The following is a 14003-nucleotide window of genomic DNA, read 5'->3' as shown; positions in this document are numbered from 1 at the left end:
TGAATTGGGTGAATCTCACAAAATATTTTCACCCCAAAACGAAAGTGATTAAATAAGAAATTATATTTTGCTAATATATATATTGTGAATGAATATATTGTAAAGTGTAATTTATTCCTGTGATCAAAGCTGAATATTCAGCATCATTACTCCAGTCTTCAGATGATCCTTCAGAAATCATTATAATATGAAGATTTGATGATCAAGAAACACAACAGTCATGTTACTTCATATTTTTGTGGAAATGGCGATACTTTTTTTGTAACATTGTAAAAGACTTTGCTCTGTTTAGATCAATTTAATGCATCCATTCTGAAAAAAAAAAAAAACTTTTTAAAAAGAAAAGTTATAAATGCACTTTGCGATTAATGCACTTTTCTTGACCAAAACTTTTGAACTGTACTGTATACTATGACAATCAAAGAATAAAATCACTATAGAAATCAGTGTGTTCTTTTTTTTTTCTGGCCAGGATATTTTATTTGTTCTTTGCATCACTTTGTCTTTTTTGCTCCTGTATTGATTTGAAAAGTCTCGTCATCCCGAACGCTAGATGGCGGTCGCGATTCATTAATTACACGCACAACTCGGTAGGGCACTAGTGTGTGTGTGTGTGTTAGTTTGTATATAAACCGATCTGAGCGATGGCTGGTTCGCTAGTTTGTCTCGGGTGTTTGGGTCAGTTAGCAGCGCGCGAGGCTCGTGTCTCATTGTTGAACACATGCGCGCGCAGCGTCCCGCCTTCATCTGCAGTGTTTGCCAAGACAAATCACTGTTATTAACGCGCAAACAACAGCAAAGTATCAAACTTTTACGTGTAACCAGAGAATGTCTGCTTACTTCCGGTTTCTGGACTGGCTGCAGTAACACGTCTCTGTCCATGCGGGGGCGCTCGCAGGCGAGTGCAGAATGAATGAAGGTCTATGGCGAAATACCCCTCAAAATCCACTTTTCTCAGGATATAATTTTTTGTCTAGTAATTTGAATGTTGTATTCGAAAGGAGATGCAAAGAAATTTTACATTGCTGGGTGTTAGATTTTTTAGAGTCACTTAGAGTAAAAAGTCTTTTAAAATGTCAATGACGTCATACACATCGTACGACCAGACATACAGCTTTACGGCAATCCTTCAGTCACTTTTGTGCTTTCGCGCTCTGCACTTTCTTTTCACTCGAGGCATCGACAACACAGCTGACACAGGTAAATACACGTGCTAGAAGAGTTTTTGTTTTGTTTGTTTCTGGTCCCGCTTCGGATGCCACGATGCCATCAAGCGGTATCTCTGGTCGTAATCAGTCCTTCACTGACCAATCAGCGTTCATTAGCAGAATGCTAGCGTGTTATGGGCAACAACAACTCAACCTGTAAGAAATCGAAAGGACATAAATACTCGTTCATTCAACTTTCGACCTATAACCCATGTTGAACTTGCAAAACCTACAATAAAATCTGAGATTTCTCAACGGCAATCGGGTGAAAGATACACATTTAGCCGTATAGCCCCATAGACTCCCATTCAATCTGCACTCGCCCGCGATCACCTCCAGTGGAATTCTAATGGAACTGCAACCAAGATCGATACAATGGGGCTAATAGGAAGTGCCAAGGCTCTCCGTAGACGGGCTCTGGTGTAATTATTAGTAGTGCTGGGTATTATTGACACACATCTCACGATTCGTTTCGATTTAGATTCACAAGCTTGCAATTCGATTCAGTTTCAGTTATCAAGGAAAAAAGTCTCTCAGTTAATGCTGTTCACTATTTAGGGAACCCTGTCAGTTGTTCACTTTAACCTTTAATAGTTACTCGAGCAACTGATGTGTATACAAACATTTGGAGGCCGAGTTTTGCTCCACTCGCTTAAAATATACTGCAGTTATTGTTGCTACTGTGAAATCATATAAAACTGGATTATTTTTGATGTTTTAACTTTGAGTCTGTTTGGAAAAGTACACTTTAGCATACTTTTAAAACCACTTAAGTAATAAAAATACTTTAAAAGTGCGAACTGAATGTAACTTAATGTCAACTTTGCATGTTATGTGCAATCAAGTTAAAATGTCTTAGATTAAATTGATATTAAATGCAATTAGATGAACTTAAGCGTATCACATTTAAATATATTTGTAAATACACATTTTTAACGTTGATGTTGTTGCAATCTAATACATTTAACATATATTACTTTAAATAGCCTATATCAAATTATACACTACATTTAAAATTAAAAAGTACTTTGCATGTGCTTTAGTAAATTACTCGACACATCAAAATAAGTGTACTATAAAACATGAACGGTTTCTAAACAGAATGATTTGAAATATCCTTAAACTTTTAATTTCACATTATTGAAAGAGTACTTAAGTGTGTTAGACGGTGGGCCGAGGGGAGATTTCGTGTTTTCAGGCGATCTGTGGTGATGGATATCCCAGTTTTTTATATGTAACCGCTACGCTTTTCAACAAAGCAAATAAAAATTCTTGCCACTCACATACTTTGTCCATTACTATAATATCGGTAACTTTCTCCAGGTTATTTTCCCGGCGAATAGAGCAGGCAGCTACGTGTGGGGTCCGACATGCATGACGTATTTGTTGCCTTCATCCAATCGCGTGCGTGGAAAGTGTCGCTGTTGGTGACGCGTTTGTCAACACATTGGAAAGATTTAACTTGTTAACTCATTTACCCACTTATGCTACATATTCAGTTTGATACAAAAGAGGTAACGTTATCCATTCTTACTGTTTTTATTTTATGTAACCATCTTTTGTCATACGACGTCCTGTCATTTAGTTGTAATCTGTAATAAATACACCGTTCTGATTTCACACATTTTTTATTATTATAATTTTTTTATTATGCCTTAAACAACATATACAGAACAATACAACAAACAATATAAAGCCAGGGAAATAAAGGAAAGAAAGAAAATAATAATAATAATAATAAAAATAAATAAATAAATAAAATACACTCAAAAACATGCAAGACCTTTACATTACTCAAATATTTTGAAGACAGAACATAAACGGACAGTTTTAATAGCCTTTCTATTAGTGCTACTTTGAATAGTACAAAAGTAACTTTCCAATTCTTTAAAAAACACTGTAAAACAGGGTTTTCTGTTAGAAAATTTACACTTATGGATGTGAAACTTAACTAAAAGAATAAACAGATTAATAACAAAAGCTTCGTTATTCACATTATCCTGAGTAAAATATCCAAAAACTACATTTTCAAAAAGCAAAATAAAATTAGAGAGCAACTTTTCAGTGATAAACACAGAGACGTCATACCACAACTTTTTAACAAAACTACAGTGCCAAAAGACGTGAGATACAGTTTCCAATTGCAAAGAGCAAAAAGAGCAGATAACATCAATATCCTTCTTAAATTTACTAAGAAAAATGTTTAACAGGATAGAATTTATGAATAATTTTGAAAGAAATTTCTTTTACCTTGTTTGTAACAAAAAACTTATGAGGCAATAACCAAACACTTTCCCACTTAGAGTTTCTAACAAATTTAGCCCAATAAGCAATAGAGCAAGGCTTGGTAGTAACCTCCTTTAAAAACAGATCGCGAATAGATGTGTTATTTTTAGTCTGTGAAAAACAAATTTTACCACATATTGTATCAGTTAGATTGACTATGGGCACGTCAACCAATACCACATCTCTAAATAAGGAAGTAATACCAGAGTTAATCGCAGAGAAAACAAGAGAGAATTCCTTGGGAGTCACAGGACAATGAAAGTGTACAAGAAACTCATCATAAGTCATAAGATACCCTTGAGTATATTAAAAAACAACAATTTTTCAGGCAACTTTTATGATTAACAACCAATAATTGGTTGTTGATCATAAAAGTTGCCTGACAAATGATGCCGTTTACATTTATGTAAGTATTAAGTTGAATTGCAGTTCTGGGCAGCCAAGAAGAGCTTGATTATAAAATCATGTTTTTTTATTCACTGTAAAAAGAGGTAACCTGCAATTATTATCTCTACACGGTACCTATGCTTCAATTTCTTCTACTGTCAAATTAATCCTCTTTTTATTTATTTTAAAGGCATATTGACTCTAACCACAAACTGATTTCATGGAGATTTGTTCTTCACGGCTGCATCGATGGATTCAGCAGAACGATTATTTATTCGAGATGTGCCACAAACAATCGTGCCAACACAGTACTGTCATTTTTTCAAAACGGTGTCTCTCAGTTTGGTTTACCTTTAAGAGTAAGGGGAGACAGAGGTATGGAAAATGTACATGTTGCACAGTACATGATAGAAAGAAGAGGCGCAGACCGAGGAAGTTTTATTGTGGGAAGAAGTGTGCACAACCAAAGAATTGAGCGTCTCTGGGGGGATGTAAACAGGGTTGTGTCGGACTTTTATAGGCAGCTGTTTCAATACATGGAGCATGTGGACATTCTACAGCCAGAAAATGAGATGCACTTATGGACCTTGCACTGTGTCTTTCTTGGGAGAATTCAGCGGTCCTGTGATGAGTTTGTCAGACAGTGGAATTATCACAATCTAAGAACGGAGGGTGCCATGAGTGTCATCTGGTATGATTATTGAGCCAAACCTTGTCCTTAATGCATCTGACATAGAAGACTATGGCATTGACTTTGTAGGGGAATATGAGACTGACACACGGGCCATCACAGTTCCAGAAAGCACTTTAAGAGTTAGTGTTGCAGATACTGATAACCTTCAAACATTGCTGGATCCCTTATCAGATGATGGAAACTACTTATTTGTATTCAACTATATATCATCACGCTACACATAATACAAATTTACACACGACACAAGAATTCAGATACAAACTTTAATTTTATACAAATTTTATTCAAAATCCATTAGATATATTTTGAACCTTTTAGGTTAGTAAAATGAATCCATAAAACAGTCAATTTAGTCCAAGTATTTTATAGACAAATACAGTTGTGTTCTCAGTATGTCCTCTGTAAATTGTGTAACAATAAACTATTGAAATGTTTTTGTACTTTCAGGCAAATGTAGTCTTTTTTTGATCAGAACAGTCACTACAACTCATTTTTAAAGTTAAAACTGAATTGAAAAATGTAAATTTTCGTTAGAGGTGAACTATAGCCTTTGGACAAACATGTCTATATTTGTAAAGAATAGTTAACCCCAGAATGAAAATTATCCCATAATTTTCTCACCCTCAAGTCATCCTAGTTGTATAGGACTTTCTTATTTTTATTAAGAATTTGATTTAATATTAATAGAATTGTGTTCGACAGAAAGAAGAAAGTCATATACAACTAGGATGACTTGAGGGTGAATAAATTATGGGATAATTTTCATTTTGAGGTCAACTATTACTCTAATATATTGAACATTTGGAAAACCATGGCAGCATGATCAAGAACATGATCAAGAGCAAGATTCAGAATATTATACCAGATCTAACTTTTTCCAAACCCAACTGAGCCTTTTACTGCATCTATCAGCAGGTTTTCTAACTCTGATTCATCAAGTAGGAAGGAAAAGCACCATTGAGCAAGTTGATGCATAAGGCAGTCTCCGGCATCTTCTTGAGTGTAAAAGTCAATTTCAGCTTTTTTGGGAAAGCCAAGAGGAGGGACAGCATCAGCACCGGTCATGAATGTCAGAAGATCCTCAAACATCAGAGAGGTCTCTTTTTCTGTTAATCACATGATAAAACATCAATTCCCGGTTTCACAAGGTTTAAGCCTAGTCCCGGACTGAATGTTTGAGCTGTTTTAATTGAAAGCAACTCAAACTTACATCTCTTAAAATATGTCAGTGTCATTGTTTTGTCTGAAGATGCACAACAGTATTTTTTTTTTTTTCTAAGGCACATTTATTAAATCTACTTAAATGCCCTAAAGGAACAAAGGCCTAATCCTGGCTTTATCTAAACCAGGGGTGGGGAACGTTGATCCTGGAGGGCCATTGTCCTGCAGAGTTTAGCTCCAATCCTAATTAAACACACCTGAAGCTAATCAAGGTCTTCAGGATTGCTAAAGTTACAGGCAGGTGAGTGTTTTTTTCAGGGTTGGAGCTAAACTCTGCAGGACAATAACCATCCAGGATCAACGTTCCCCACCCCTGGGGCCTGTACCATGAAGGTAGCTGAACAAACTCGGGGTTACAGGATTAGTTTTGAGTTGACAAAACCAAACCGATGCAATCAGGCTTTATTGGTACCATGATGCAGCTCATCAACTTTCTTTGTCAACTCAGGCTTTGATCCTTAAGCTATGATTACTCCACGCGCGCGTGCACATGAAAGAGTGACGTCGACACTGAACAACCAATCGCGGGTAGAGCGAGAGCGATATATTTTTCCGCGGAGGAGCAAGAGATAATCATTCATAATTACGATTAATTCAAATATGTATTTCAAGCTCGAAACAATACGGTCTCTGCTGCCAAAGCAAGAGAAGACTGTTGGAGAAAGATTGCTGATGGTTAATGTGTAAGTTAAACAAATACGTTCTATATTTATGTAAAATTATGTATGTATGTATATATGTATGCCTATATGTGTAATATAGCCTATAGATTATTTTTATAATATATAAAAAATGTGCATGTATGTACTAAGAAAGATTAATATTCATTGATTTTTAGATGCAACCCCAACTCCAAATGTTCTTGGCAGCAGATAAAGACAAAATATAAAAATATAATTCAAAGGTTATTTCAAGGAGTTAATTCAAAGAGTATTTACCACAACCTTTTATTACTTTTGTGAACATTTTATCACATTTGTTTGCAGCAAACAGAAATAAAGAATTAAATTCAGAAAACCAGAATACACTGTGGCGGAGGAGTTGGCTCTGAGTAGGCAATAAGGGACGGCCAATTATGGATGGGATTACAGGTGCTGTACAATCTGACCCTGGTGCTGGCTCCTCTAAGCAAGTAACACTGGGTACGTGTGCAATACATTACTACTTTTAAGTTTTAAATATGGCTGACTGTATGTTCTGCAGGGAAAACAGTGTCCCTGTTGAAGCTAGCACACATTCACACACACACACACACACACACACACACACACACACACACACACACACACACACACACACACACACACACACACAGTCTCCCACACAGAGGTCAGTATGCAGCAGAACACCAAACATAACCTGCTTTACAACAGTTATGCTTTACATTGGCCTACTTTTATTTATTAGGGTGGAGGAAATGAAGACACTCTGTCTGTGTGTTCTCAGACAGTTGCTGATGTGAATGCACTGGGCTTTTTATTATGGCAAACATTTGAATGTGTGGCATAAAAAAGGGCCTGGCCCTTACACATCTCTTTTGTAGGATTTTTCACAACCTGACCCAGAAACTGAGGCCTCTACCTCAATGGCCTTCAGAAGAAATGTGTAAGGATTTAAAACCCTTGACATAAATTACAGTCAGTCCTGTGTTTGTAGGAAGTCAAGGAACTTTTTGTGATTTTGATGAGCCTCCAGAAAACTTGTAATGATCATGTTTGTGGTGGAATTATGTTTCAGGTGGAAACAGACTCAGTCAGGGCCCTGTACAAAAGGAGTCTTGAACTAGACTGTTCACTAAAGGAGCTGACTGTGAGAGGAGGCTCCAAACAAAATCAAACAGCTGGATAAAACTGATCTCAGTATGTATATAGTTATATAGTATATATAGTATATATATATATATATATATATATATATATATATATATATATATATATATATATATATATATATATATATAGTATAACTTATTTAACCAAGTAACACTTTAGTATGAATATTTATTAATGCAACTTTCTCTTGCTCTCTTTCTCCCTCCCATCCCACAAAACCAATAAAACAGTTTGAGACATATCTGCCGTTTCAATGTGCTTTTATTAAGTGTAATATTGTATGGTGATTGCATCTACATCTGCACCAGCTGGGTGGTCAAGTGTGATCGGGTCAGTTTCATCGGGGAGAAGCTGGTTTTGTGTTGTTTCTCACTCCTTTCTACTGGTGGCTATATTGTGCAGAATGGCACATACAGCCACTATCTGTGATGCCCGCTCTGGTGACTCTGAAGCGCCGAACACAGTTGAAATGTGCCTTTAGGATGCCAAAGGTCATCTCTATCTTCACTCTGGTTTTACTGAGGGCCACACTGAAGTGGTGCTGTGTCCCTGTCTGAGGGTCATGATAGGGGGTCATTGTGTAGGTTTTTCTATCTCAGTTTAAATGAACAGTGTTTTGTACTGTACCAAATTTAACTTGCTTTCCTCAAAGCGCTGACACAACACAGACTCATGGGAAATTTGTGAGACAAGCACTGGAGCCAGGCCATTTGACATCCAAACTTGATCATATGTTCATGACCACAAGTCGTCTGCAGATGAAATGTTTAGTAGATCATTGTTATATCTGTTAATGTTACTATTAATTTAAAGATTCATCTCACAGAAAATAATCATCTCACATATTCACATCATCTCTACCTGAACATTAAGGCTGTGATAGGACTTCCTATTAACATAATCTGCTTCATGTTCCCCAAGAGCAGTGGAGATTGGAGCAATAGACTGCATACATGTTGCAATGACTTGGGAATCCTATCATAAGATTATCAGAAGAATAATAAAAAAGATGTGATAAAATAAAATGATGATTATATAATAAAAACATATGTTTTCCCCTAGCTTCTGTGCGTCACCCACCGTGCAAGAATGTACCACTTGCAAAAAAAAAAAAAAAAAAAAAAAATGCAACGCAATACAATTTGCGGTACAGTAAGTGCATGAATTCGACGTGTTAAATTCTTTAAGTGCGGCTCAAGAAGTTCGCAAAGATAAGACATTCCTTCCGCGGAAAATCTGTATCTTTCATACAAGTAACTATCAGTTAAGGCAAGGGGATTTTGTCTGGCTAAAAACTCTTTCTCTACGAAGTGCTCGTCAAACAATTTGCGCTGAGATGTCCACCGGATTTAGAAGAAAAGGTGAAGTCATTGCAACAGACACTTGGAATAAGTTACGTCACCTATATGTTTCTTTGCTCTCAGCTGATTGGTCAAACTTCAGTCTGAGATCTTGAATCCAGAACATAACCTGCCCCGGAGCAGGTTAGCCGTGCAGCGTAAGATACCATGGCAACGAACACCGATTAAAGCCGAGCTACTTTCATAGTACCTAAAACCCAGGGTTGGCGGAAACTAAGCTGAAACATAGCTGGCTAGCCACCTAATCCGGCTTCATGGTACAGGCCCCTGATCTGAACCCTGTTTATGTATCCAGGCCCAAGTGAAATAACCAAGCTCTTAAACCAACATTATAAGTGAAAATACATTAATTATATTACAACCTACCCTGAATGCTGTTGAGTAAACATTCCCAAGCAAAGATGGTGTCCTCTTCAGTCTGTCTGTGGTTGCTGCCTTCATCACTCCAATTCACAACAAGAAGGTCTTTGAACTCACTTCTCGTCAGTGGCTTCTGAGTGTTAGTGAACAGAGGCTTGAATGCCATCCAGTTGTTTTCCACTGTCTGCCAAATTGATCCACACGAATTCATTCCTGCCTTAAACTGTGAAATCACGCTAGCAGGCCTGGGGCCTGTACCATGAAGGTAGCTGAACAAACTCGGGGTTACAGGATTAGTTTTGAGTTGACAAAACCAAACCGATGCAATCAGGCTTTATTGGTACCATGATGCAGCTCATCAACTTTCTCTGTCAACTCAGGCTTTGATCCTCAAGCTATGATTACTCCATGCGCGCGTGCACATAAAAGAGTGACGTCGACACTGAACAACCAATCGCGGGTCGCGATTTTTCCGCAGAGGAGCAAGAGATAATCATTCATAATTACGATGAATTTAATTGTATTTGTATTACAATTAAAATGTATTTCAAGCTCGAAACAATACTGTCTCTGCTGCCAAAGCAAGAGAAGACTGTTGGAGAAAGATTGCTGATTGTTAATGTGTAAGTTAAACAAATACATTCTATATTTATGCAAAATTATGTATGTATGTGTTGCCTATACGTGTAATATAGCCTATAGCCTATTTTTATAATATATAAAAATGTGCATGTACTAAGAAAGATTAATATTCATTGATTTTTAGATGCAACCCCAACTCCAAATGTTCTTGGCAGCAGATTAAGACAAAATATAAAAATATAATTCAAAGTGAGTGAGTATTTACCACAACCTTTTATTACTTTTGTGAACATTTTATTACAAACACTTGTTTGCAGCAAACAGAAATAAAGAGTTAAATTCAGAAAACCAGAATACACTGGCAGAGTAGTTGGCTCTCAGATTATGGATGATTACAGGTGCTGTACAGTCTGACCCTGGTGCTGGCTCCTCTAAGCAAGTAACACTGGGTACGTGTGCAATACATTACTACTTTTTTAAGTTTTAAATATGGCTGACTGTATGTTCTGCAGTAGAGGGAAATACAGTGTCCCTGTTGAAGCCAGCACACATGCACACAGTCTCCCACACAGAGGTCAGTATGCAGCAGACAGATCACCAAACATAACCTGCTTTACAACAGTTATGCTTTACATTGACCTATTTTTATTTATTAGGGTGGAGGAAATGAAGACACTCTGTCTGTGTGTTTTCAGACAGTTGCTGATGTGAATGCACTGGGCTTTTTATTATGGCAAACATTTGAATGTGTGGCATAAAAAAGGGACTGGCCCAAGTTACACATCTCTTTTATTGTAGGATTTTTCACAACCTGCCCCAGAAACTGAGGCCTCTACCTCAATGGGCTTCAGAAGAAATGTGTAAGGATTTAAAACCCTTGACATAAATTAGTCAGTCCTGTGTTTGTAGGAAGTCAAGGAACTTTTTGTGATTTTGATGAGCCTCCAGAAAACTTGTAATGATCATGTTTGTGGTGGAATTATGTTTCAGGTGGAAACAGACTCAGTCAGGGCCCTGTACAAAATGAGTCTTGAACTAGACTGCACACTAAAGGAGACTTGAACTAGACTGCACACTAAAGGAGTCTTGAACTAGACTGCACACTAAAGGAGACTTGAACTAGACTGCACACTAAAGGAGTCTTGAACTAGACTAGACTGCACACTAAAGGAGCAGACTGTGAGCTGAGGAGGCTCCAAACAAAATCAAACAGCTGGATAAAACTGATCTCTGTATGTATATAGTTATATAGTATAACTTATTTAACCAAGTAACACTTTAGTATGAATATTTATATTGTGCAGAATGGCACATGCAGCCACTATCTGTGATGCCCGCTCTGGTGAAGGGCCGAACACAGTTGAAACGTGCCTTTATGAGGCCAAAGCTCATCTCTATCTTCACTCTGGTTTTACTGAGGGCCACACTGAAGCGGTGCTGTGGCCCTGTCTGAGGGTCATGATAGGGGGTTATTGTGTAGGTTTTTCTAGCTCAGTTCAAATTAACAGTGTTTTGTACTGTACCAAATTTAACTTGCTTTCCTCAAAGTGCTGACACAACACAGACTCATGGAAAATTCATGAGTCAAGCACTGGAGCCAGGCCATTTGGCATCTAAACTTGATAATATGTTCATGACCACAAGTCGTCTGCAGATGAAATGTTTAGTAGATCATTGTTATATCTGTTAATGTTACTATTAATTTAAAGATTCATCTCACAGAAAATAATCATCTCACATATTCACATCATCTCTACCTGAACATTAAGGCTGTGATAGGACTTCCTATTAACATAATCTGCCTCATGTTCCCCTAGAGCAGTGGAGATTGGAGCAATAGACTGCATACATGATGCAATGACTTGGGAATCCTATCATAAGATTAACAGAAGAATAATAAAAAAGATTCAAAATAATTCTTAACATGTATTATATTGTATAGTACATATGTGAATAAAAGAAAAAGAAAAAAAGTGTTCATGTGATGTCACCCTATCAATATATCTTACTGGCAATTTTATAAAAGCCCTCTTTTATGGACATGGTCGATAAATGTCCGGGGAACACTATTAATGAAACTTTTCATGTACTCCTGCAGAGCGAGGACCACCTTGCGAATGGTTCGACAAACCGTGTTTTCCCCTATAGCTTCTGTGCGTCACCTACCGTGCAAGAATGTACCACTTGCAAAAAAAAAAAAAAAAAAACGCAACGCAATACAATTTGCGGTACAGTAAGTGCATGAATTTGACGTGTTAAATTCTTTATGTGCGGCTCAAGAAGTTCGCAAAGATAAGACATTCCTTCCGCGGAAAATCTGTATCTTTCATACAAGTAAGTTAACTATCAGTTAAGGCAAGGGGATTTTGTCTGGCTAAAAACTCTTTCTCTACGAAGTGCTCGTCAAACAATTTGCGCTGAGATGTCCACCGGATTTGGAAGAAAAGGTGAAGTCATTGCAACAGACACTTGGAATAAGTTACGTCACCTATATGTTTCTTTGCTCTCAGCTGATTGGTCAAACTTCAGTCTGAGATCTTGAATCCAGAACATAACCTGCCCCGGAGCAGGTTAGCCGTGCAGCGTAAGATACCATGGCAACGAACACCGATTAAAGCCGAGCTACTTTCATAGTACCTAAAACCCAGGGTTGGCGGAAACTAAGCTGAAACATAGCTGGCTAGCCACCTAATCCGGCTTCATGGTACAGGCCCCTGGGGTAACAAACAGATAACAATCAAAATAAAGGTGTTTATTTACGTTTAACTGCACTGTTATACAATTGTTTTAGGTTTGATTACTAAATTGCAGTTTGATATTGACTTAAGATATGTTGGCTTCTTTTACCTAAGATAAATAAAGTGTTTAATGACCAGGCTGTAAACTCTGGGCATTTCAGGAAGGCCAGCACTGTAGATCGAGGGTACCTCACATTCTGCAATCCAGTCTCCAAGAGAGGCCTTCAGTGAAATTAGGTCTCCCACACTTTTGCACTGCTTGATCTAAAAAGACCAGTTTTAGACAATATTAGATTACCATTTAATTGTTCATCAGGTTAAACATATAGGTGATAATAGGCTACCTGTTGCAACTTTAACTGCACTTCATCATCTGGCAAGTCATGAAAATCAAACCTATCCAACTGCCCTTCCTGTCCACACATCAACAAATACAAAGCCGGATGAAGGGCTTTAATGCCTGGGCCTCCATGAATCAGTGACCAAGCAATGAGTTTTCCACACGTGTAAAACCGGTTCTGTTCTCAGGCTGACTGGTTGTAGGCAAAAAAAACCTGGCCTTGCTTTCCTTCAAAAATTCCAAGTGCTGACTGTGCCTCGATCATTAAGAGCCTGATGGAAGGAAAATTATATTTGTTTTAACATTATATACATTTTCAACTCAAAGTAGTCTATTACTAGTTGTTTCAGTTTATTACTTCAAATAAAGTTAGAATTAGTTTAAAATGTATACACCAAGTAAAAATGTTTGTGGACGAACTGTAGTACACAGAATAAGTACATTTATTTTAGTTTGGGCATTTCTGAATATTAGAAAGGGAATTCAATATTTCTGGATCTTTGAGATAAAAGTTAATTGTACTATAAAAATGTACTGTAACTTTCAGAACAGAAAACTTCCCCCCAAGCTGATTATCCCTAGTATCATACCTCACAATATCAAGTCTGACTTGTACCCATGAGTTTAGCCCTTAATATTTTGTTTCAGTTTTTCAAGATGCAACATTTGTACCCCCAGTCTAGCAGAACAAGTGTTTATACCAACCTAAAGAACTCTCTTTGTGGCCCACCATGATCTTCAGCAGACTCTCCAACAAACTCAATTCGTGGAGTTCTGTTCCAAGCAAAGTAGGACTTTGACAGAGCTTGACAGGCACTGTGAAGAGTTTTTGACCGTCTTGCAACAACAATGGCACAATTTTGAGTGTCAAGGTGGTCTTTCTGGAATGATCTCAGAATGTCAGCCAAATCTGCTTCTTCCTAAATAAAGGTTGAGAAATTTAACAGAATATTATTATTAGCTATACATTTCATGCAAAGTGTCTGGTTAGTGT

The sequence above is a fragment of the Abramis brama genome (genome assembly GCF_963993115.1).
Source record: "Abramis brama genome assembly, chromosome: 1".
NCBI lineage: Eukaryota > Metazoa > Chordata > Actinopteri > Cypriniformes > Leuciscidae > Abramis > Abramis brama.
Note: the sequence above shows the minus strand (reverse complement) of the source record.